At 42.5% G+C, this 26,272-nt stretch overlaps 1 long non-coding RNA gene across 4 annotated transcripts; it reads right to left on the bottom strand.

The window, feature by feature from the left end:
- Positions 1 to 14,467: 14,467 nt before the first annotated feature.
- On the bottom strand, positions 14,468 to 25,610 carry Gm34300. 4 transcript variants are annotated; one of them, XR_386852.2, is made up of 5 exons: positions 25,549 to 25,610; positions 25,135 to 25,243; positions 16,572 to 16,761; positions 15,175 to 15,257; positions 14,468 to 14,616 (listed from the first exon to the last, which is right to left on the bottom strand). It is a non-coding gene; the product is annotated as a predicted gene, 34300 (long non-coding RNA). The 4 variants fall into 4 exon arrangements; XR_386851.2 differs by lacking the exon at positions 25,549 to 25,610 and having other exon boundaries at positions 25,135 to 25,538; XR_877978.1 differs by lacking the exons at positions 25,135 to 25,243; positions 25,549 to 25,610 and adding an exon at positions 17,494 to 18,258.
- Positions 25,611 to 26,272: the final 662 nt, after the last annotated feature.

The raw sequence follows: 26,272 nt of genomic DNA on the forward strand, positions 1-26,272 counted from the left end.
AAGCTTCCAGACCACTGCACATGTGTTGACTCCATGCACAGACTTCCCAAGCGTCTATGTGAGGAATGCTTTCCTAAAAGAGAGAAGAGAAATCAGAAATATCAGTAAGAACCAAGCAACATAAGGCCATTGGGGGTCCCACATAATTAGGGTACAGATAAAATGTTCTGGAAGTCAAGACTGGGGTGTTTTGCTGTGGACCAAGGTGACCAATGACAGTTCAGGGGGCAGCATTCTCTGAGGTATGCAGTCACAATGACACAGGTCAGGGTAAGGTAGAAATACACACAGAGGCATGATGAGACCATCACCAGCTAAAATAGAGAATGACAAGAGCAGAAGGAATGATTCTACCATTACACGTATGTCAGGTGCAAAGCTTGTGACCCCACTTTGTGGGTGAAAGAATATGGTAACAATGATATAATCCACTAGTACCACCAATGTCACAACGGAAGCCATTCATGAAGAACCTCTTATCCTTGTGGCTCTGAGCTTAAACTCAGTCTTTCCTCCACTTCCCCTGCTACTCCCTGCTGCCCTTCAGTACCTCCCCAGTGCAGGCTGAAGTGGTACAGATCACAAAATGCTCCTTGAGAAAGGCAGGGTTAAGTAGGAGTCAAACAAGTAAGAGGGACATAGTATGCCATGGGTCCCACCAGTGCCTAAACTCTGCCTCATGCTACTACTTAAACCCTAAAGCCCTTTCCAGCACTTGCCATCTCAGACACTGGCTCTAATCATCTCCATAGACCACATTATCTTCTCCATGGTCCTCTGAAACTCAGGCACACCTTCTCTGGGAAGCCTTGCACAACTACCTATATTAGTCAGCTCTCTATTGCTGCAACAAACACCTGAGATCATAGGCTTAAAAAGAAAAATGGTTGTCTTTGAATCGAGGCTTTGGAGGTTTAATACATGATCCAGTGGCCACATTGCTGTGGCAAGGCATTGTGTCATGCATGGAGTGGAGGGGTGCTCACTTCATGCTGTGTTGGAGTTCCACTATCCCCTTTGGGTCATGTTCCCAGTGACATACCCCCCCTACACACACACACCAAGCTACATCTCTCAAAGATCCAAAGAGCCCTGCTGTCTCAATTCCTTGTTTATGAGTTCCTGATCAAGAAGGGAGGGATAATCCTCAATGACCTTTCAAACCTACTAATATCTAACTAGGTACCTAGCACTTAGCCTTGTGACTCTTACATTTCAGGATATGTGGGAATCCCCTGGAAGGTTTATGGGTAGCACAGGTAGTTGAGCGAAACTGCAGAGTTTGTGGTTCAGCTTGCCTTGGGCTGGGCTCAAGGATTCCCATTTCTAAATTCCCAGATAACATTGACACAACCTGTTCAGAGACCACTCTTTGAAATCATTTCCCTAGACTGTGAGTGAGAACCTTGCAAAAGAACCTGCAGATCAGCTCCAGCTCAGGCACTTGGTACCAGACTGACATGCATCAGCTAAGCAAATGCCAGATAGCAAACCAAGATGAAATCTGCCTGCCACCTGGCCCAAGCTGCTTCACATGGAGTCACAAGGGCTGTAGTAAGACCCAAGAGGCAGAGAAGGTCAGGTCTGGATCCCTGGTATTGACCGCACGAAAAGTTCCCCACCTCTCCCTTTGAGATGGTCATAGCAAGAACTTGAAAAGCAGGTCAAAGGCAAACTGAGTTCTGACTCTGATTTCACAAAAGTGGGTTTTCAAATCAAATCTGACAAAACCTCTAGGTTCATGGGCCTCATTTACCCTACCCAAGTGACCTCTCCTATTAAGAAGAGGAAAAAGCTTGAAAACCCTCTTCAACATCAAATAGCAACTTAAGAACATTTTCTGGTGATTTAAATTTAAACCAATCAGAAACATCTGGATTAAATTTTACTCAAATTCTGCACAATCTAAACAATTAAAGTGGGGGAGGAGGTACTTGGCAAGCTGCCCTTTGGGTTTAATCAAGCCTGGCACATTGTTAAATTGGGCTGAGGTGTTGATGAGCTCTGGGTATGCCCTAAGTCCCAGCCTCACCACTGGGAGGGCTCAGAATGATGCAGAATTCTCACAGTTGCTTCTCTCAGGACTCCTGGCAGGACCGAGTTTACATCTATTTTCCTCATGGCCTCAGAGGACAGCTACTTCTCAGTTTGATGCTATGGCCTAGTCTGGTGCCTGGCAATAGGCGTTATCAAGAGTATTCCACACTCTGACCATGGTGACTAAGCACCAGTGATACACGTGGCAGAGTAATGCCACTGGCTGCTATGGCAGACCAGCTCTCTCTGTGGGTTTTCATGAGTAGGTGTCTTCTATGTACTGTCTGCGTTGGATGATCCTACAGATAGCTCTCCTCCAGTTTCACAGGAATCCAGGCTTCTAAGTGAGGACCATCCATGATTGCTGAAGGGGAAAAGAGGAGAGGGATCTATACTGTTTAAGAGATATGGAGCGTCCTGCAGGACTGTCAATGTCTGTAAGTTTCTACCTTAATGAAATGGGTTTGTTACTGCCTGTCATTAAAAAATGTAGGTGAGAGTTAATGTTTGGTACTGGGTACTAAAAGCAATTTTCATTGACCAGTAGTATTGGTACAACTTGAAACTTTGCCCTGAGGTCTCACCCCATGACTGCAGAATCAGAAGCTATAGTTATTCAGTAAGCAGCCTGCATGCATGTGCTGAATCACTGCCACAAAGCACCCAGCCCATAGTAGATGCTCAATGAAAAATTAATCGCCATTATGATTTAAACTGCAGCTGCCTCCCCGGGCCAGAACTGAGCCAATTAGCCACTCAACAGCCACATCAGGGGAGATTATCAGATCTGAAAGCTGGCTTCTCGTCTCTTGGAACAGTGACACTTCCTACTGATGTCCTTTCATGAAAGGGTGGAGAGGGGGCTGTTATGTTAACTGACAAATCAAAGCAAGTCAGGATAAAGACTGCAATCATTTTATCCCCATTATCCTGAGGAATTCAGCCCATATGGCACTCTGCCCTCATCATTACACTCTGATCACAGACCCTGCCGGTTACCTGGGATCAACCCAGAACATGAAAGGTAGGGAACAGACCCAGATTTCTAGACAGCCTGTCACAGAAAATTCCCATTCTTAGGGGCCTGGGGGTTGGGGGAGGATTTGGACTAATGTCAAGTAAATCATTCCCCCCACCTCCTGGTCAAACACATTTCCACGCTTCCTGCTTCCCGAAGGGAGCACTATCCAGCCTGCTCCTTCTAGAGCACTCCTGTTCTGCAATGGGGGGCAGGGGGCAGGTTCTTTTGGCTGGCTGGCTGTGTGTCTAATTTCCATGATTACACCAAACTCTCTGCTGAAAGCAGCCTTTGCAAAATGACTGAAAGATCAGGTGTCTTTCTCGTGCCTTCTCACCAGCTCCACCTCCCTCTGCACGATCCTAGCTGCCATGAAGGACACTGAGGAATGGATCACACACCTCCAAAAGCTCAACCTTCCTCCAACGATGTCACCTCCTACACACAGGTCAATATAAGCCAGTAGGATGCCCTGTGCAATCTGCAGTATGGCTTTCCTCTCTCCCTCCTCTTCTCTGCTCCCACACATTCCTGTCCTTACACACACACACACACACACACACACACACGCACGCAAAATACTCAGAACATTAAAGAAAGCTGTTATACTAATCTGGTGCATCTAAATGGGCAATATATATTGAATCCATGCTCCATTGATCATAATTATTGCAGGGCCCTTTATCGAATAGCCATCTTAAACCATTATTTAGAGATCATTTTGCTTTCCATTACTGTTGCTATATTGCAAAATTCACAGGGAATTGGATGCCTGGTGATAGAAGGGTACGCACAGTATTAGGCAAGACTCTGCCTTGTCATCCAGGAGTGTTTCCGAATGGGGAGACCCACCGCCACAGTCAGTGAACTTTTGAAGAGCCCCATCAGCTTTATGGTAGAAAAATAAATCCTCCACCCGGGTCTGATTTTCTTCCTTGACTCTGCAAACAATATCACCATTATTCTTTCCTTATGATAATCCTCAGTAAGACCCTAGACATACAAAGCCCCCGGACTCACACCAGGCTTTTTGCAGATGAAGTGTGGTCACTGAAAAGTGCCTTGAATGAGGCATCTCGCCTGTGGGAACAAAAACAAGGGCACCTTATCTGCCATGGCCCCGCCCCCTCCACGGGAACTTTATACCAAAACCCTGACTCTCTTAGCCTGGGAAGAAACCCAGCCTAATGATGCTTGTAACGTTTGAGCCATGTCTTCTTCAATGCTTCAACCCACCCCTACCACCTACTACAGGGTATACTCTGCAAAGTAAAGGTCTGTAATGGTCTTCTTAATGATAATGAGCCAATTGCAGAGCCTTGAACGTTGTGGTTACAGCCACAGACCCTAGTCATCAGAGTAAGTGCAAAGATTTAAATCCACAAAGCTTCCTGCTTTCTGAAGAACCACAGGCAACACACATACCTTCAGGTAGGTTTCTGCCTCAGTAGAAGTGAGTCTGAGATGATGACTAACCCCAACCTTGCAGGGTAACGGGACTGTTCGGATCTTGTTCAGTGAGTGTTCCATGTGATCCATTTTCACAGAAAGATGTCCCTGCCCTGGATCCAGACCTGTATCTCCAATAATTTCCTATGGGATGTTGACATCTTCTGGCCACATTTGAAATCCCTCAATCTACTGCACAACATAGAAGCAATGGTAAGTGGAACGGATCAAAGATGATTCTGTTTTCAGGGGAAAGCCCAAGGTTTGCAGTCAGACTGACCTGAATCCACCCCAGGCTCTACTGCTTTCTAGCAGTGTGACTGTCAACAATTACATTTACATTCTGGGTGGTTTCCTTATCTCTCCATTGGATGAACAATTCCTACATCAGGGAGTTGTTCTGCAAACTAAACTAGATGACATGCAGGAAATGCAACAGAGTTGCTGATAATTAATAACGATGTTGGGTTGGCTGGAATGAAATTGTTAAGTATTTGTCAATATTTTACCTATTCAAACTGGCAATTTTATATGGGTGTTCCATCCCCAGTATCACTAAAAAAATATTGACTCCTGGCAACAAGGTTCTCAATACATGGCTACCTAAGAGCACCAGAACTCTACTTGGCATTATAAACAGGTATCTGAATTTTAAAAATCACAGCTCCTGAATGGAAAAAAAAAGCAATAAAGGTAAAGGAAATGATCCATAAAATATATTTTCAATATTCACAAAGTTCAAAAGGTTAGTGTCCTTATGATGTGAAAACCAGAAAAATGGCTTGGCACCAAACCTGGCAACCTGAGGTTGATTCTTGAGATCCACATGGATAAAGAAGAGGACTAACTCCATACAAGTTCTCCTCTGACCTCCACAGATGTGCAAACACACACACACACACACACACACACACACACACACACACAGAGATAAATATATAAATGCAATAAAATTTTAATGTGCATTGAATCCCACCAAATAAACACACACACACACACACACACACACACACACACACACGAAAGACATAGCAATGGCAGGATCAACATTGTAAAAATGGCTATCTTGCCAAAAGCAATCTACAGATTCAATGCAATCCCCATCAAAATTCCAACTCAATTCTTCAACGAATTAGAAGGAGCAATTTGCAAATTCATCTGGAATAACAAAAAACTTAGGATAGCAAAAAGTCTTCTCAAGGATAAAAGAACCTCTGGTGGAATCACCATGCCAGACCTAAAGCTTTACTACAGAGCAATTGTGATAAAAACTGCATGGTACTGGTATAGAGACAGACAAGTAGACCAATGGAATAGAATTGAAGACCCAGAAATGAACCCACACACCTATGGTCACTTGATCTTCGACAAGGGAGCTAAAACCATCCAGTGGAAGAAAGACAGCATTTTCAACAATTGGTGCTGGCACAACTGGTTGTTATCATGTAGAAGAATGCGAATCGATCCATACTTATCTCCTTGTACTAAGGTCAAATCTAAGTGGATCAAGGAACTTCACATAAAACCAGAGACACTGAAACTTATAGAGGAGAAAGTGGGGAAAAGCCTTGAAGATATGGGCACAGGGGAAAAATTCCTGAACAGAACAGCAATGGCTTGTGCTGTAAGATCAAGAATTGACAAATGGGACCTAATGAAACTCCAAAGTTTCTGCAAGGCAAAAGACACCACCGTCAATAAGACAAAAAGACCACCAACAGATTGGGAAAGGATCTTTACCTATCCTAAATCAGATAGGGGACTAATATCCAACATATATAAAGAACTCAAGAAGGTGGACTTCAGAAAATCAAATAACCCCATTAAAAAATGGGGCTCAGAACTGAACAAAGAATTCTCACCTGAGGAATACCGAATGGCAGAGAAGCACCTGAAAAAATGTTCAACATCCTTAATCATCAGGGAAATGCAAATCAAAACAACTCTGAGATTCTACCTCACACCAGTCAGAATGGCTAAGATCAAAAATTCAGGTGACAGCAGATGCTGGCGTGGATGTGGAGAAAGAGGAACACTCCTCCATTGTTGGTGGGATTGCAGGCTTGTACAACCACTCTGGAAATCAGTCTGGCGGTTCCTCAGAAAATTGGACATAGTACTACCAGAGGATCCAGCAATACCTCTCCTGGGCATATATCCAGAAGATGCCCCAAGTGGTAAGAAGGACACATGCTCCACTATGTTCATAGCAGCCTTATTTATAATAGCCAGAAGCTGGAGGAACCCAGATGCCCCTCAACAGAGGAATGGATACAGAAAATGTGGTACATCTACACAATGGAGTACTACTCAGCTATTAAAAAGAATGAATTTATGAAATTCCTAGCCAAATGGATGGACCTGGAGGGCATCATCCTGAGTGAGGTAGCACATTCACAAAGGGACTCACACAATATGTACTCACTGATAAGTGGATATTAGCCCCAAACCTAGGATACCCAAGATATAAGATACAATTTGCTAAACACATGAAACTCAAGAAGAATGAAGACTGAAGTGTGGACACTATGCCCCTCCTTAGAATTGGGAACAAAACACCCATGGAAGGAGTTACAGAGACAAAGTTTGGAGTTGAGATGAAAGGATGGACCATGTAGAGACTGCCATATCCAGGGATCCACCCCATAATCAGCATCCAAACGCTGACACCATTGCATACACTAGCAAGATTTTATCGAAAGGACCCAGATGTAGCTGTCTCTTGTGAGACTATGCCGGGGCCTAGTAAACACAGAAGTGGATGCTCACAGTCAGCTAATGGATGGATCACAGGGCTCCCAATGGAGGAGCTAGAGAAAGAACCCAAGGAGCTAAAGGGATCTGCAACCCTATAGGTGGAACAACATTATGAACTAACCAGTACCCCGGAGCTCTTGACTCTAGCTGCATATGTATCAAAAGATGGCCTAGTCGGCCATCACTGGAAAGAGAGGCCCATTGGACACGCAAACTTTATATGCCCCAGCACAGGGGAATGCCAGGGCCAAAAAGGGGGAGTGGGTGGGTAGGGGAGTGGGAGTGGGTGGGTATGGGGGACTTTTGGTATAGCATTGGAAATGTAAATGAGCTAAATACCTAATAAAAAATGAAAAAAAAAGACATAGCAAGATCTTCACAAATGAAGAGACAGCTCATAATTTTATACAAATGTTGATCATCACTAGCAATCAATGGAAAAATCAGCTGAACTGAATGGCCCACTTAATTTGTTTATTGTATTAATAGCCAGAATTAACAAATATGTTATGTAGGTATCCTCACATATTGTAGGTAGAAATTAAAGGTTTTATTTTTTACTGTAAGAAGTACAAGGTAAGCACTCTATCACTTAGCTACACACAGCCCTAGGGTAGTCTTTGGAGGCCAACTTAGAAGTAGCTGAAGCTTAAAACTTGACCCAATAAAACACTTCCAGAAAATAACTAAGGAGACAATTAAGTTAGTGCATTCCTTGCATTCCTTGCATTCCTTATCTCTGCTAGAAATAAACTACTCAACAGATGACAGATTAAATGAATCTACCATATTGGAAAGCATGAAAACAATCTTTTCAGATCAAAATTAGGGCAAAAGTCATTAATAATGAAAAAGACTACATTTAAAAGCAAATGGCCAGGCTGGAGAGATGGCTCAGCGGTTAAGAGCACTGACTGCTTTTCCAGAGGTCCTGAGTTCAATTCCCAGCAACCACATGCTGGCTCACAACCATCTGTAATAGAATGTTGTGCCCTCTTCTGGTGTGTCTGAAGACAATGTACTCATATTAATAAAATAAAGGAATTAAAAAAAGACAAAACAAAAGCAAATGGCCATGGGAAGTTTTGGCTCACAGCCCCAAAATGATTGATATGAGAAGTCAGGAATGATTCTCTAGAAGTTACAGCTTCTAAAAAGGATCCAGAGGACAGTGATGCCAATGGTCAGGGCTTCATATGGTATGAGCCAAGGTTTAATAGAACACTGCTTAGTGAAAAGAGAGAAGTATACCATCTCAGAGATCAACTGATCCACTTTCCCTGTGTAATTTACATATGCATAGAAAACCCCTCAAGAGCTAGCCCTAAAATATTAACAATGGTTTTTTCTAAGTACCGAGATTATGGGTGTTTTAAATGTTTTATGATGAACATGAATTATTTATATAAATTTAATTAACTGGCCGTTTCCTCCTCTAATAAGCAAATTTTATGAAACCCATATGCGTCTGAAACTTCTTATGTGGCCTCTGTTCTCACTTGAAGTCACTTGGAGCCAAACTTAAAATATTAGAGCTTCCAAGAGAAACAGTTAATAACAACTTTAGTGAGATGTAATTTGCATGCCACACAATTCACTCATTTAAAGAGCATACTTTAGGGGCTGGAGAGATGCCTTAGTTGTTAAGAAGGCTTGCTGTTCTTGCAGAGGATCTGAGTTTGGTTCCTGGCACCCATGTATGTGCTTAAAACTACCTATAATTCCAGATCCATGGGATTCCATGCCCTCTTTTGGCCTCCTGGGGAGCATCTGACCACATGTGAATGCATAGCATAATAAAGGTCAAATAAAGCTTTTTTTCATAATAAAATAAAATTCATACGCCACTAGAGTTAATCACAAGATCACAACAATTTTAGAACACCATCTCCACTTCAGGAAGAATCCTCTAGCCCCCAACAGTCACCGCCCACTCCTCAATGCCTCTAGCCATTGCCAGCCACATGTCTGCTTCCCATTTTTTCCTCTTCTGGCATTTACTTTGAATGGAATTATATAAATGTGGTTCTTGACAGGTTTTTAAACAAAAAATATAATCCTAGTGGAGCAATTCCATACTCTCCCTGGTTGTTTACACCCTACTATGGCAAAGTACTGGGGTCTAGCCTGGGGAAATTCTCATATGTGAAACAAGGGTCCAGGGTTAAGTGTATTCTGTCATAACAGCTCAGGTTCTTAGCTCTGTTTTGACTGCCATGAATTATTTCCTCATATGCATGAGAAAGATCATTCTAGAAAACAGAAACAACTATATATATAAAATATAAGGGGAATTATTAGTTTCATTTACACAATAGGGGCCAACAGGATCCTGAGTTGCCTTCTTATGGAGGAGTTACCCTGTGCAATTTGATCAAAGTAATTCGATCTCTGAGATGCTATAATTTCTCTTCTCAATGAGCAGTGTTCTCTTAAACTGTGTCTCGTACGCATGATGCTAGGACCATTGAGTTCACCATCCCCTGACTGCTAAATCTCAAGCACCCTTCCGGGCTTCTCATATTAATCATTGTTAAATATTAACATTGGCTATCTGGACACTGGAGCATCTGAGAACCTGGTAGCTTCTCAGCCCACAAGGCTAGATGCTTCAGAAGTCCCAATATAGTGTGGAAAGCCTGGATATTACCGAGAGAGTTGCTGTCACTAAGTTCATGCTAGAAGTCTGAAGGAGCTGCAGGTTGATATCAGTGAGTGATTGGTGGCAGCAGGGGCTGCGATAGACACTCTCTCAGGAAGAAGACAGTGACACACTCATTTTCCTTAGATCTCTTCAAATCTAAGCTGCCAGTTGGAAGGCAATATCCACTGAGATTTGGCATCCCCGCCCTCAGTTAATCCGCTCTGGAAACTTTCCTCACAGACACAACTATGGGTATGTTTCCTTAGTAGTTCTAAGTCCCAACAAGTCAAAGGACCAACTACCACAAAGACACAAGGTAACTCCTCCGTAAGAAGGCAGCTGTAGGATCCTACCACTTCCTCCCCAAAACCCTTGCCTGGTGGGACTGATCACATGAGCACCTCAGAGTTGCCAGGGAACTTAGTGAGTCATCCAAAGAAGGATTGCTCTTTGCACTGGTGTGCTAGTTCACAAGCTCTCTATATCTAGCAAGGTTTATTTGTCATAGAATTCTAGTGTGACCACTAAAGCAGGTGACTGGAATAGAGCTGATGAAGTCTTCTCTTAAAAAAAAAAAAACAAATAAACAACAACAACAATAAAAAAAAAAAACCTGCCTTTTTCTCCTTTTGGAGGTTGGAAAGGCAGGTGGAATAGAAGATGTGTGACCAGCTCCAGCCTGCATAGTCACTTCATGCTAAGAGTTTAACACTCAAGGAGAACTTTGTCATATCAGCAATCACAATACCAACAAAAGTGCACATACAGAACTACATGTGTTTGCATCCCCCCCCCCCCCGCCAAAGAGTTCTCTTTAACTACTCAATTCAAGACACCTACCCAGGCAATGGGTATGTCTGTAGGATTCTTAACTGGCAGGCTTTGTCCTGAGATCCAGGAAGAGCCAAGAGCAGGTTATACGGCCAAGCATACCGAAGCGACAGTCTGCCATAACAGATTGCTGCTGCTAACTATACTGTGAACAAGATGTAGGAATACCACTTGCTTGGTTTATCTTCTAGTATTTTAGAGTCTTTTCCCTTTAACCATTATTTTTTTGTTTCTTCTCTGTCACTAATCTTAAATTTTAAAATTAAACCTTATCAATAAGTCATGTGGAAAGAGTTGGATTTTTTTCACACTATTCATTTGACAAAAGCATGATAAGTATTTTAAATAGTTTGGTATACTTTCATAGTCCAATTTCCATTACTATAGCAAACTGCCTGAGATTGAGTAATTTCTATTGTTTAAAAAAAAAATTAGAAACCCCAGCTACTTGGAAGACCAAGACAGAAAGGCAAGGTGAGGACCTACGTGGGCTAAATAATGATTTCAAGGCCAGCCTAAGCAACTTAGTGAGACCTTGCCTTAAACAGAAAGCAAAAAATGAAAGCTGAAGACATAGCCCAGTGGTAAGAGGACAGGTTTAGTATGCATGAGGTGCCCTAGGTTCAATGCCAGTAATGAAAACAAGCAAGCAAGCAAACACAGACTAGAGGCTAGAAAGTCCAACATAACACTAGGATCTAGCCAGCAGCCATTAAGAGCTTCCTGATGCACCACCTCATGACAGACCAAGCAAGTCCCTCTTCCTATTCTTTTTTTTTTTTTTTTTTTTTTTTTTTTTTTTTTTTTGGTTTTCTGAGACAGGGTTTCTCTGTGTAGCCCTGGCTGTTCTGGAACTCACTCTGTAGACCAGGCTGGCCTCGAACTCAGAAATCTGCCTGCCTCTACCTCCCAAGTGCTGGGATTATAGGCATGTGCCACTGCCCGGCTCTCTTCCTATTCTTAGAAAGCCACTAACATCATCACAAGGACACATCCTATAATCTTATCAATCCCTAATTACCTTCCCAAAGATTCCCCACCTCCAAAATGCCATTAACACAGGAACATGAAGAGAGTTATCAGTTTGGGGAACCTTGGGGAGACACTACTGGGAAAAACTGGTTCCAGAATATCAGAACTGACCACAGATGTCATGAGGCTGAAGAATCAGACAGATCTGGGATTTGACTGAGTGTGGTTTGGGCTTGTGAGAAGGAGCTTGAATAGAGAAGTGTGTCTAAGTCATCAGGAAGAAACTCAAATCCCTGGGATTTGGGCTGGAAGGAAGAGGCTTACAGGTCAGGGGGGAAATGGCCTCACCCAAGTGAAAGGTACCTCAAGGTAATATCAAAGATGGTGAGCATGTTCGGTGATGCCACAGTTCAGCTCACAAAGCTCTGTGTTCCACTCTAATGGTTTAGCTCATTTATCTACTAAGCTATAAAGCTGTAAAGAAAAAACAGTTCAGAGTTACTCAAGGCAACCACGGTGGGCTTGACTCAAGATGGAGGAAGTCAGCACAAGCTGAATATGTAAAGACACACTCAAACCGTTACACAAAACTTCACTTTCTTCATGTGTGGTGGAAGGGTTGGCCATGGGTGCACAGTCTAGCAGCTAGGGTGTGTTCTAGACTCCTCGTGCCTCCTCGGCTCTTCCCTTTGGCTCCTTTCTCTCCATAAGTTCCACTGAATCCACCAGGTTCTCCAAGCTCTTAGGTTGGCTCAGCTTCCCTCTTTTGGCAGGTGGGAGAGGGAGCATTTCTGGTGTTCTCTGTGTCTTCTCTTCTCTCTCATCCTTCTAATGATCGTAAGTGTAGATGCTTAAAGATACTAACTAATCGACTTAGTCAGAATACCCAGGAAACCATGCTAATGGGTTCGGAGGACTGACACATCACAAGTAAAACCATTCCACAGGGCTCTGTGAGCCAAAATAACAACAGCAACACATCCCAACACAATATTGAAAAAATTAGCAACAGTGAAGCCATTTGAGCGCTTGTGTCAAATGGCTTTTTTCATGCCCCAAGATCTCTAAACATGCCACAACACTCTTTTTACCAAAGGAAATGTAAACCCTGTTTTACAAACAAAAAAAGATACATCCATACATCCATACAGACAGACTGACTGACAGACACATACACACACACACACACACACACACACACACAGTGTGTTTTGGATTTTTTTGCTTGTTTTGACCGTCTTTCAGATAATTTTTAAAAATATGAAACTCAGTAATACATAATTAATATTTTAAGAACTTTTTCTGATAAGTTTCTCCTTTTCCATACAACAGCGACAAATAGAAAAAGAGAGGGGTCAGAGAGGTGGGAGAGTGAGAGACAAAGAGAATATATTTAATTTCCACAAAAGTTCTTTGTGGTATATGTTTTCAAACATCTCACTGGAGTGGTTAGTGTTTAAGAGCCCTCGCTGGTCTTGCAGAAGGCTGGAGTTTGAATGTTAGCATCTATTGTGAGCTCTGTGAGCTGCCTGGTGCTGGTGTCCAGGTTCTGTCTGAGTGGGAGGGGATGTGTATGTGCACACAGAGAGGAGGGGCTGGTGTCAGGGGCCATCTCTAATCTCTCTCCACCTTACTTTTGAGACAGGGTCTCTCACTGAATCTGGAGCTCACTGGCTCAGCTGAATTGCCTGATATCCTTCTGTCTCTATCCTGCACCTCACCACTGCTGAGATTATAGGCACACACCACCATGTGTACTGAGGATGTGAACGCGGCTCCTCACACATGTGTGGCAAGCACTTTATCAGCTAAACCATCTCCCAGCCCTTCATTTTATTTATTTAACAAATACTTAGTCCTTACTATGACTCTAAGGATAACTACTATATGGAACAACAAACCTAATCTGCATCTCTACACTTTGTGTCAGTTCAGAATTCTCATTTTACACAGGAAGAAATAAAGACAGAACCACCCCGTATATAGGAAAGGTACATTTTATGGTTAGAATAACCTGGGAAGAGAGCATTGGTGAGGAATTGTTTGGATCTGTTTTTGCCTATGATGTGCTTGAAAAACATATTTTTCTTTTTTTTTTCTTTTCTTTTTTATTTTAAGTGATTCATTCATTTATTTTTTATTTTTTACTAGATATTTTCTTTATTTACATTTCAAATGTTATCCCCTTTCCTGGTTTCCCCTCCAAAAACCCCCATCCCTTCCCCTTCCCCTGTTCACCAACCCACCCACTCCTGCTTCCTGGTCTTGGCATTCCTCTACACTGGGGCATCCAGCCTTCACAGGACCAAGGGCCTCTCCTCCCACTGATGACCGACAAGGCTATCCTCTGCTACATACAGTCCCTGGGAGCTCGTGGGGGGGGGTTCTAGTTGGTTCATATTGTTGTTCCTCCTATGGGGCTGCAAACCCCTTCAGCTCCTTAGTCCTTTCTCTAGCTCTTCTACTGGGGACCCTGTGCTCTGTTCAGTGGTTTGCTGAGAGAATCTACCTCTGTATTTGTCAGGCACTGGCAGAGCCTCTCAGGAAACAGCTATATCAGGGTCCTGTCAGCAAGCACTTGTTGACTTCCACAATAGTGTCTGGGTTTGGTGACTGTATATGGGATGAATCTCTACGTGGGGCAGTCTCTGGATGGTCTTTTCTTCATCACTGCTCCACACTTTGTCTCTGTATCTCCTCCCATGGATATTTTGTTCCCCCTTCTTTTGGTCTTCCTTCTTCTTTAGCTTCATGTGGTCTGTGAATTGGATCTTGGTTAATCTGAGCTTCTGGGTTAATATACACTTATTAGTGAGTACATACCATATGTGTTCTTCATTTAGTTTATTGAGGTAGGAAGATACACCTCGGCTATGGGTAGCACCAGTCCCTCATGTTGGGTCTTGGACTGTATAAGAGCAGAAAAAGCCAGGTGAGTGGCAAACACACATGCATCTATTCTCTGCTGTTGAATGGGAATGTGACTATTGCTTTCAAGTTCCTGCCTTGATTGAGTAACTAACCCTGGTTGTCAACATCACTGGATCAAAAATCAGCTAAAAGGTGCCTCTGAGCACCCATTAAGGGAGTTTCTGATCAGATTATTTGAATCAGGAAGACCCATCACTGAATGTGGGCAGCCTCTTCTGGTATCAGCCCAGATAAAAGGACACAGAAGGAAATCCTTGCTTTTTGCCTGATTACTTTCACTCTTACTGGCAAGGCCATCTGCTCTGTTGCTACAGCATTCCTTTCACTGATATAACTGATACTGATACTGAAAAAGAACCTGCTTTTTCAAGCTTCCAGTGTAGACTGAATACTGGCAGTTCTCCAGGAACTGTGCAAGGGTTACATGCCAGAATAGGATTTTTTTTCAAGATGTTTCCATCACACCAAAAAAATAAATAAATAAATAAATAAGACTGTGACCATACCTGATGTACAGCTTATATTTAGAACTTACCACATGGCCAGGACACTCTTCCCCAGTTCATACTGGTCATCCAAATGAAAATACAGTTAAATTCAGCTTCAGCATGGATATCTCTGAAGAAGAAACAGTTGGATGCTTTTGATTTACAATGAGATAAAATGCATGGTATATGTTCAGTTCAGCCTTTTATATTGTTTCTCGCTCGATTCTAGGAAACTGAGATGTTGCAGAAAAGCTAATGTCTGAGTAGATAGAGTTCAGAAATGCACCTACTGGGTTAGACACAAGAGGGTCAGTTCTCAGATCTGAGTAGTTTTCTGAATATACTTACTGAATGGAATCTAGACCCAAATATTAATCCTTTTATATGCTGGAACCACTTGCATAACTTCTTTTAAATCTGTTGAAGGTGTTTTTATGAGCAACAACTGCTGTGGGTGGACATGTTTGCCTATATGAGACACTGTTTGGAGTGGCTCTGAGACCCAGACATCTGCCCTCCAAGATTCCTGTGCATTCAGAAGTTCTAATCACAGCTAAACCACAATTCCACCATAGTGTCCAAAACTCATCAACCAACAATAAACGGTAATGTGTGAATAGGAAAACATATTGTGAACCAACTAAAAAGGAATTTGGCTTTAGGCACTTGAGAAAGGCATGTAAGATACATAGATCTTTAGGAAACTCACATTCTGAGGAGGAACCTGAGGCAGTTGTAGTTCAAGAGAATCAAGGGAGAAAGAAAGTAGAGAGGCAAGGGGTGATAGCTTCAGCAGCTGCTTAGAGAGGTCATAGAGAGGCAAAAAAAATCATGGACTGAGATGGACTAGACAGGACTATGCAGTCCTGGACTAGACAGGACTATGCAGTCCTGGACTAGACAGGACTATGCAGTCCTGGACTAGACAGGACTATGCAGTCCTGGACCAGACAAGACTATGCAGTCCTGGGCAGGAGAACTTGGAACATGGCTAGCTTCTAGGACTTCTGCTGCATCACCCAAGAGGCAAAGGATTTGTCTCTGTAAGGAAGGCAGGGGGGCAGTGGAGCCAGTAACTTCATTATCACCCTAAATGCACATGGCTATGCATCCCTTGGTGGGATTTCTGTGTCTTCTATTTAAGTAGAATAATCCAGATGTAATTTCTCCAGCTTATAAGGGCTCTGCTCTTTGCTATATTTTGTGGCTGAGTTTCTTTTGACGTGTTCTATCCACCTACTAAATGGCTGTTTGCTCTGTTCTCTCATTCTCTTTATATCTCATGAATAGCAAAATTGTAGAAAACACATTAAAATATTTAAAATTGCTCTCATCTGGTGAGCATGTCAGACTATCTCCCAGGCATTTCCCTTTCCTCCTGTCTCCTTTTTTCATGGTACCTCAGAGCAGTAACAGTTCACAGGCAGATACTGTGCAGCCTTACCTCTCCAAAGAAAGATGGGAAAGAGCATTTGGGTATGTGTCACTGTATGCATGGGGCTTCACGGTGCCTAAGGAAAGAGCTGTCTGTTTTCCAGTTTCAGAGATGGCGTATCAGAAACACAGGAGCCAATGGAGGTTCAAAGGGGCGTAGCAGACTCTCTTCATGTCGACAGGCCCCTGTGTCTAATTTCCTGCAAGTGAATTATAACTACAAGAATTAATCTTTCTTCAGGGAGGAAAAACAAATTACAAGAGACTGCAGATAGGTTTTTCTGCTAGGGTGAGGAGGGATGGAATGGAAGAAAGCAGAGGAAGAGAGTAGGGGGAGAGAGAGAAGAGGAAGAAAAGAAAAGGGAGAGAGAAGCAGTAACAGGCCCCAACTGCTTCCCTGGAAAATGAGAAGTATATTCACAGGGTACTAAGTAATTCTGTTTCTGGTACCTGTAACCATTTATGTCATGTCTCATTATCTAGTATTGTTCTATTTCTGTGAGAATACATCATGACTAAGGCAACTTATAAAATAAATCATTGCATTTGGGCTTTGCTTACAGTTTCAGAGAGTTATTTCAGTTATGCCATCATGGTAGGATGCATGGCAGAAAGAGGCAGACATGATGCTACAGCAGTAGCTGCAAACTCATACCCGATCCATAGGGTGTAGGCAGAGAAAGAGGCAAAGAGATGGAGACTGTTCTTTGTGTGGGCTTTCGAGACCTCAAAGCCTACTCTCAGTGGCACACCATCTCCATCAAGGCCACACCTTCTCCAACAAGCCCACACCTCCTAACCCTTCCCAGACTGGGGACCAGGTATTCAAATATCTGAGCCTAGGGGGATCATTCTCATTCAACCCACCACATTTACGATATCACTTTCCTTGAGAGGCCCCTAGACACTTCTGAGAAGGACATGTTCTTTACATTATTTTCTGATGACTCAGCCCCATGGCTCCTAGCATAAGGCCTCAGGTCCTCAACACATGGGCATCTTCATAACATGTCCACCATCTTCTCCTAAAGTACTGAGAAGTAAGAGAGGGGCAATAGTCACGTGACTTCTATGACTTAGCTTATAAAGGTACACACCTATATCCATCACTTACATAAGATGTCCTACAAGCTCCCCAGCTTGTTTTCTCTTGATGTTCTCCTGTCCCCACCCTGTCTCTCCTGTTTCCTCTTCCACAAACCATAGAATTTCCAAAGCTGTCCTCTCCCCCAGGGGTGTACACAGCTAGGCAGGGGTGACCTCTGAACTCTGTTTTCATCTATTTACTTAAAAAGCTTTGAACAATGTTAACCTGTACTTGCTGGTTTAGATCAGGTAGATAAATTTTTTTCCCATCCCAGAAAGGAAGGACCAAGCTGGTGACCTTTGTCAAACCCAGATAACACAGAGCTTACGTTCCAGTGTCATCTGAGTTCATGTCCCCTGTCTCAGTGTAACCATTAGTATTACTCCATACTCTGTAAAGTGTCCTGTTTGGGATGGTAAGTTATGTGGTCATCTCTTTGGTCTTTTGCAGTCTATGCTAGTTATTGTAATTCTAAATAGGCAATGGCTCTTAAATGTCAGTGATAGGGGTGGAGCAGTGGCTCAGTGAATAAGAATGCCTGTTACAAAAAGCATGAGGACCTGAGCTCAGATCCTAGAATCTATATAAAAACAGATGGGTGTAAGCTGGTGTGGTAGCACATGTCTTTAATCCCAGATTCAGTGGGCTAAGGCAGGTGGATCTCTGTGAGTTCTACATGACTCAGGTTCACACAGTGAATTCCAGGCCAGACAGAGCTATGTATTCTCAAAACAAAACAAAAACAAACAATCAAACAATCAATCAAACAAACAAAATCCCTGATGTACCTGTAACTGTAAGGCCAGTGCTGTGGGGAATGGAGACAAGAGGACTCGTGGAGTTTGCTGTCTATAAGCCTAGTGTCAGGTTCAATGAGAGATCCTGTCTCAAGGAAATATGGTAGAGAATGATGGAAGAGGATATCCACTGTCTTCTTCTGGCCTGTAAGCATATGTACACATGCATGTGCACTTACACACACAGCTATTCAAACATCACATGCACAGGTATGCATATCCCACAGGCAAGCACATGCACACATAAAATGTTAACATTCTAGACAATCCTAAGGCATCGGCAGATCTAACCTGACTCAGGTGCATACCACAGCACATACATTACACATACACTCCCCTTAACACACACACACACACACACACACACACACACACACACACACACACACACACACCCCAATTTGCTGGAGTTACACAGTAGGTTCTAAAGCCACCTGTACAGTAAAGATCTAGGTTGATGCAGGTAGAAGGGCACCCACACACAGAGGTGTGCATGTTCTACACATGTATACATGACACAGAGATAGACAGGCAGGCAGACAGGCAGACAAAGCACAGATTGAGACTGAGACAGACAAACACACACACACACACAGAGAAAGAGAGAGAGAGGAAGAATGGAGGGAGGCTTGCACAGGCCCTGGTGTACTCATGAACCGACCATTAGAAACAATTAGGTGGCGTGATACAGACTATGAATCTGTGAACATTTCCATGGTATTTAACATTCTTTGGCATTTCAATGACCTTTTATGAGACATAATGCAAGCTAAAGGACTCATTTATTCGACAATCATCTGATTTTATCCAAATGAAAATGAGAGTGGAAGCAGGTGCCCTAGGCTGAGCCATGGATTGCATTTCAGAGCCTCTCAGACTGAAGCTAATTTCGGCCATTTGCATGGGGCACTGCTCCCTCATTCCTATCACAGTATCCATGTCAGCTCAATTTTCAGAGCAACTATAAGGAAACGTTGACCCGCCACCGATTACAGTGATGTAATGAAGCCGTGAGCCAGTAATTATTCTGCATTACCCTGCTCAAGTGACATATGGTCCAGAGTTGTCACAGTGAGGTCCTGATGAGGGCTTGGATTGGAAGAAAATGGCCATGGATGCTATTTCAAGAATATCATCAAAAGTTAGTTGGCTGGGCTAAAAGGTAAGAGGTTCCAGGCTCAAGATGCTATCATGTACCCCTGTCTGTCTCATAAATACCCTCTGCATAGTCTGTACATAGACATCCCCACTTCAAGTAACTTAATTTAAAAATAAATCATACTTAAAAGTTATCTGTACTGGTAGAATGATCTTTTGAGAAAAATCTCTCAATAACATTTCAAGTTACCCATTGCTCAAAGCATTCAGATCCACTTGCAGTGAGAATCTGCACCATTGCTCCAGTGGAAACCTGATTCAATGGACCCTTAGGGTTCCCTGGGTGTGACTCTCACAACAAGCCCTGCCTGGATTGAGACCTCCTTTCATATGGACATGATAACTTTTGAAGAATCAAGCCTGGCCCTTACTGAGCATACCTCAGGACAGTAAACCAGACTGAGCTCAGTAATAAACCACTACTACCTTGTTATTGAGAGGCATCCCTCAGTTCATGATTCATGGAATTTATTATCCTATAGCTGAGAGCACCCCTTCTTATACCTCATTCTTCTTCTCTTCCTTTCTTCCCATTGCACCATCAGGATAGTCTATCTTTGTAGCAAAGAGGCAGAATATGCAATATCAAAAGCTCTGGGCAAGAGCTTTTTAAAGATTCACATGGGCAGCTAGGATATAGCTTAGTTAAGTGTTTATGTAGCATGCCTGAGGGTCTGGGTTCAATCCCCAGCACTGCATAAACCAGATGTGATAGCTCACACTTATAATCCAGCACTCAGAAGGTGAAGGTAGGAAGATCAGAAATTCAAGGCCATCCTCAGCTTGGTAGTGTTCAATGTTAGCTTGGGCTACTTGAAACCCTGTTCTCCCCACCAAAGCAACAAAAACAACACAAAAAGAAATCACACAGGCTCTGGATCCAACAGCACAGAGAACATGAAATCATATTCAACACAACATTTTGCACATAAATTATAGGAATTGTTTTTCTAATGCCATTGGTGAAATTTTTTTTCTATAGTTTTGCAAAGATTACCACATACCATAGGAGTCATGGAACAAGTTTTAACTGTCCAGAATGCTAAAGCTGATAATAAACTAAGCATGATTTCACCTTGTAAAGACACTCTGTCAGCCAGATATCACCCTGCCCTTTGAATGAGGACTGATTCATGGGGTGGGGGGCTGGTTGGGTTGAGGAGTTTTCAAATTTTCATGGTATAAAAACACTTTCAAGTTTCATACACTTTGTCCCAGTACAAGAGCTACAGACCCATGTGAAAATCCTTCACTGATGGGACAAGTTAGCTGACCTCCTAGAACCTCTGTTTCCTCATCTGCTAATTAAGGTTAATAACTGGGACCACCCTGGAGAGTGGTGAGCACACAGGCAGCTGTACAGCAAGCACTCGGATAACATCAACTATTATTACCTTGGTCATTTCATTTCAACTTTTATTACTGTTTTGTATAACAAGGTTTATGACAACACTGAAGGACTTCTAGAGGAAAAATTCAGTCTCAGAAATAAGTATTTTCTGTGTTCTATTTCATACATATACAATTTTATAAATATGTAATCTTTTCATATTTAAATGTTAGTTAATATCCTGGTTGGTTCTCTTTTTTTTCTTACAATCTTGGATCAAAAATGTTTTTTACATTGTTTAGTTTTCATGTCATCACTGAATGATGTTAATTTATCATAATTTGTTTAACTGTTCCCATATTGCTGGCCATTTGGACTATTTTCATAGACATAATTTATAACTATGTTACTTGTATTTTTAATCTGTGTGTATTCTCAGCCCATTGCTTTTGGAATGTAGCCTTCCCTTAGGTCACTTTCTACTCTGCAAAGTAACATTTCCTTTAATTTGTCTCAATTGCTACTAGATCAAGTTTCAAAGGGCTTCCTCCCTCTGGCTGCTACTCTCTAGGTCTCAGATAAAGAACAGAGCCAGGAAGGAGGGTAAAGTAACTCTCTTGGCCCCTTCTAGGATCTGTAGATAAGATTCCCTTGGCCTTTCCTATGTGCCAGGCAAGACCTACCAAAGGCCAGTGATGCTGGGCCTAGCTAAAGCTAGATTCTTCCCATCAAGCATGAGTTTAGAAATGTGTCCTGCCATAGTCAGAACTTGGACAAGACAAAGCCAGGGATCTGGAAGATAACTCAGAAAGTAAAGTGTTTTACAATGCAAGCGTTAGGACCTGGGTTTGATCTCCAGGACCCATGTAACAAACAAACGAAGTCAAGCAAAGTGGTATGTGCTTATAACCCCAGCAATGGAGAAAGGGAGACATAAGAATCTCTGGGACTTACTGGCTGGCTGGCAGAGCCAAATTAGCAAGTTCTCATAGGTGCTTTTCTACCCTGATAAGGCTAACACAGTGGATGATGTCTGAAGAGTAACCCTTTCACCCCATCCGCATCCCAGCATTCTCACAGTTCCCTGGAGATGGGGGATCACAGTACGCAGCCTCACCACGGCTTTGTGAGTCTCTAACGTACTTGACATGACTGAATGTGAACCACAGATTCCTGACCACTGGAAACTTGTAAAATCAAAATCCATCATGGTTATGCACCAATTAAAAACAAACAAATAAACAACAACAACAACAAACATGCTGAAGGAGAAGAAGGTCCACACAAGCAACAATCAGAGAAGAAAGGATAAACGGGACTTGACGCATAAAAAAAGACTTGCAGAGGATAGAATAGAAACTGGCAAGGAAAAGAAAGAAATGTGTGGGAAGCTAAGTCACATCCACAGAAAGTTGTGGACCCATATGTAAGGTAAGTTTCCAAGAGTTGAATTTGTAGTAACTACCATCCACATATCTACTCAAGATCAAATCAGCAAATAAAGAACTCAGTTTTTCTGGCATGCTAGCAGCTTCCCAAGTGCTCAATAGCTGCGTATGGCTAGTGGCTACCACAATAACTTTTGCAAGAGAGAGAGAGAGAGAGAGAGAGAGAGAGAGAGAGAGAGAGAGAGAGAGAGAGAGTCCAATACTATTCTAGATGGTGTTCCTATTGTTGCTGTAGTTGGTTACAGCTCCAGAGGGGCCCAGCTCTGCCACTGTTACCTCCCACAACTGACTCTCCATGAATTTTTTGTTTGCTGAGCATACCAACCTAAAGTCATATGCAATACTTTGATATCTGCTGTTCTCCGCAGATGACTAGGCACACATCTTCCATGACAACACTCAACACTCAACATTCTGTCTCATGTAACATAGCAGCTCTAGTGAGCCTTCCTTTCCTATCTCCCAGGCTGCCTTCACCTCCCACTATTCCTATATCCTCAGAGGACTTTTTGGATGTCAAGCAACTTTCTTTCATATGATCCTCTTGAGAAAAAGCTCAGGGTGAAATTTATACTGCCTGACAAGCAGCATTTCTTCTTACACTCTGGCCTCAATATTCCAGCTGACATACAGGGTTGGCTTTCTCTGCTGACTTTTGCCCTCCCCAAGCATGGTTAGCTCATTAGCCATTTAACTATTACTATACCTTTAAATCAGTCACCAGAAAATTATTCCCTTGCTGATGTAGGTGTCTGGTGTAAAACTCTATCTCTCCCTCAGCTCAGGTAACAGGATATTAAAATATTTGTATCAAGCACGCTGAAAAGCTCAACTGTCAAAAATAGCATTTGGTGTAAAGTTCAAAATGAAACAGACAGTCCCATAAGGACAATTTTGAAGAATCTGCCTTTGTCAAGCCTGGATGGAGGTGGAGGAGAGGGGAGTAAGAGTGAATGAGAGCAATGAATGGGGGGGGGGGCGTGACAGGCAGGGACAGGGAAAGCTCTGCATTTGATAGAACTGGATTTTCACATCCAGCTCGTATGTAATTCACACATAGTAACTCACAGAAAGTCTACTAGCAGGTGACAGGTCAAGTGGCCAGTAAGCCAAGGGGATTTATTGTCTAACTGTCCACTATTAAAGCTTCCATTTCCAACTTAGCTCCAGTCAGGAAAAGAAATAAGATGTAAGGAATGAGAAATAAGGGGTGATTCAGAGAGGCGGAAGTGAAGGGGAAGGCCAAAGCAGGAGCAAGGGGAAATGAAATCTGTTCAGCCAGTACGTTGTTCGTGTTCTGTGCTTTGTCTCTAGGTGGTGATGGCTGAGGGCCTGTGGGCAGCAGCTGAGGCTGCTGCATGTAGGAATGCTGGTACCAGAGTGTGCTGGGCACCGAGTGCTTTATTCCAACAGATACTAAAATATAGCATTGGTATAAAACCTTTTTACTTTCAGAGTCTCCCTTCTGTTCCTGGTATGGGAAATTTTAGAACTGCACTTCCTGATCTGGAATATGAATCCCCTCTATACTGGCAACACACCCTGAAAAGAAGAGACTTTTGTATTCGATCTCTGATTCTAGCCTGGCTTGACTATACAGCACTCAGCTCTAGCTTTTGGGCAAGTGATTTGTTGTTCTTAAACACATACCCTCAGCAGTACAACACAGAATAATTCCTGCCCTGTGGATTTTGTGTAAATTAAATGAGGTCATTTACAGCAGCAGCTAATATTCACAGAGTCTAACAATATCAGCTACTACCATTTTGATATTGTTGCTATGGTCAAGACCAATATCATTATTTTTAGCCCTATATTAGTTATTGTTGTTGTTCTTGTTGTTGCTGCTGCTGTGATAAAACAGCAGGACCAAAGGTAGAAAGAATTGATTTGAGCTGATAATTCCAGAGAGAATGATGGCAGAGCATGAAGTTAAGCAATCTCATCTCAACCCCGCACAGGAAGCAACAGGGGGAGAGCTGGAATTGGGACAAGGCTATAAACCTCACAGTCCCCCCTATGACATACTTCCTGCTCCAGAGAGGTTTCACCTCTTTAAAGTTCTATAACTGCCCCCCTCCCCAAACAATGCCACCAACTGCAGACCAAATATTCAAATACCTGAGCCTATAGGAGACATTTCTTATTCAAACAACCACCACGCCCTTGATTCATGGTTCACTGTACATGTTTATTAACTATTCTGACAATAATATTTTTGCCTGAATCAAATCTTTGGCCTCTGTGATTATTGTCATCACAATTTACCAGAGTTTGAAATTATAGATTTATATATTCATCTATTGGTTTTTAATCTGTCTTGTTTTCATTATCTCTCAAAGCCTTCAAATTACATTGAGGTCTTATACATGTGGTGTGTGTGTGTGTGTGTGTGTGTGTGTGTGTGTGTGTGTGTGTGTGTGTGTGTGTTAATGGGTGAATGCATTGCGCATGTGAGTGAGCACGTACTAGTGTGGGAATATGTGCAACGTCAATTGTCTTCCTCAGTCACCCTCAATCTTATTTTCTGATGTCTTTTACTAAACCTAGAGCTCGCTGATTCTACCAGGCTGGCTGGCCAGCGAGCTCCACGGGTCAGCCTGTCTCTGCCTCCTCAGAACAGGGATTACAAACATGGTCCACCACCACCAGGCTTGGTACATGGGTTGTGGGGATTCAGACCCACAAGCACGTTACCAACTAAGCTCATTCCTCCGCCTAAATCATATGAAAGATTTAATTAGGGCCTTTACCGCCTCGGACGACTTGTTCATGAAGGGTGGTAGTGCTGGATCCAGAGTTCTGATGAAGCCATGCACCTATTCACTTTTTATTTTCTTCCATCATCCATACTGCTTCTCCCTGTGGCAATTCCAGAGGAAAAAAGTTAAATATTTCTATTGCAGCTTCTGGTGAAAAAAAAAAAGCCTAGGGCAGACTCTAGGCCCATTTGAAACCACATGCTTTTATCTGAACCAATCATAAGTGGCTCTGGATATACAGTTCATTCTAATTGGGAAATCAAGGACAGATTCCACCCAAAAGTAGTAGGATGCTAGAGTCAGTCCTGACTAAAACAAACAGAGCAACAGAAAAATCATGGAATTCCCTTTGAAGGAATTATCCCAAAGAATAAGGAACAGACAATAAGAACAATAATAAGTCACCCCATTGTGTTCACCCCACTGTGTACTCCCCATTGTGTACACCATGTGAGGAACAGATAAACACAGCAAAGGGTGTGGCACACGCTTGTAGAAATGATATACTCTGAGTCCATTTCTTATCTCTTCCATGCCTATGTAAACGCACAAGGGCATGGAAACTGAGTGAAGATCCTGTCCCAGTATCATCCAGTGCTTGAGCAGGGCAATGTGGATCAGTGTTTTGTTTCCTCTGAACGTCTGTCCTTCCTCCTAAACCAAACTAAAGCAATTTGTCTAGCAACAATTCTTGGGATTGTTGTATTAAATCAGAGCCCATTAGACACGTTTATGTATGAACACATGACATCCTTGCACTGAAATTCACGAATGCACAAGAAAAAAGACCATGTCCACAATTCATATGTACATATATAAACATTATAATGCAAACATATATACACATATGTATACATATAGAGTTCATACATAGTATGTATGTATGTGTGTGTATGTGTGTATACATAATTGTCATCACTCCTTCCACTATATCTTGTAAACTTCTGTGCTTGGCACATCACAAATACCAGGGTAGCTATAGGACCTTTCCTATATTCTTATTTATTTAAATCTGCGTAGTATGAGCTGTGAGTTAAAAAATGGTGTGTGTGTGTGTGTGTGTGTGTAAACAAGGTTTAACTGTCCCTCAGGAGTTTTCAATCTGTTTTTTCCTATTGAAGTTTACTCA

The sequence above is a fragment of the Mus musculus genome, chromosome 19, assembly GCF_000001635.26.
Source record: "Mus musculus strain C57BL/6J chromosome 19, GRCm38.p6 C57BL/6J".
In the NCBI taxonomy this organism is placed as follows: Eukaryota; Metazoa; Chordata; class Mammalia; order Rodentia; family Muridae; genus Mus; species Mus musculus.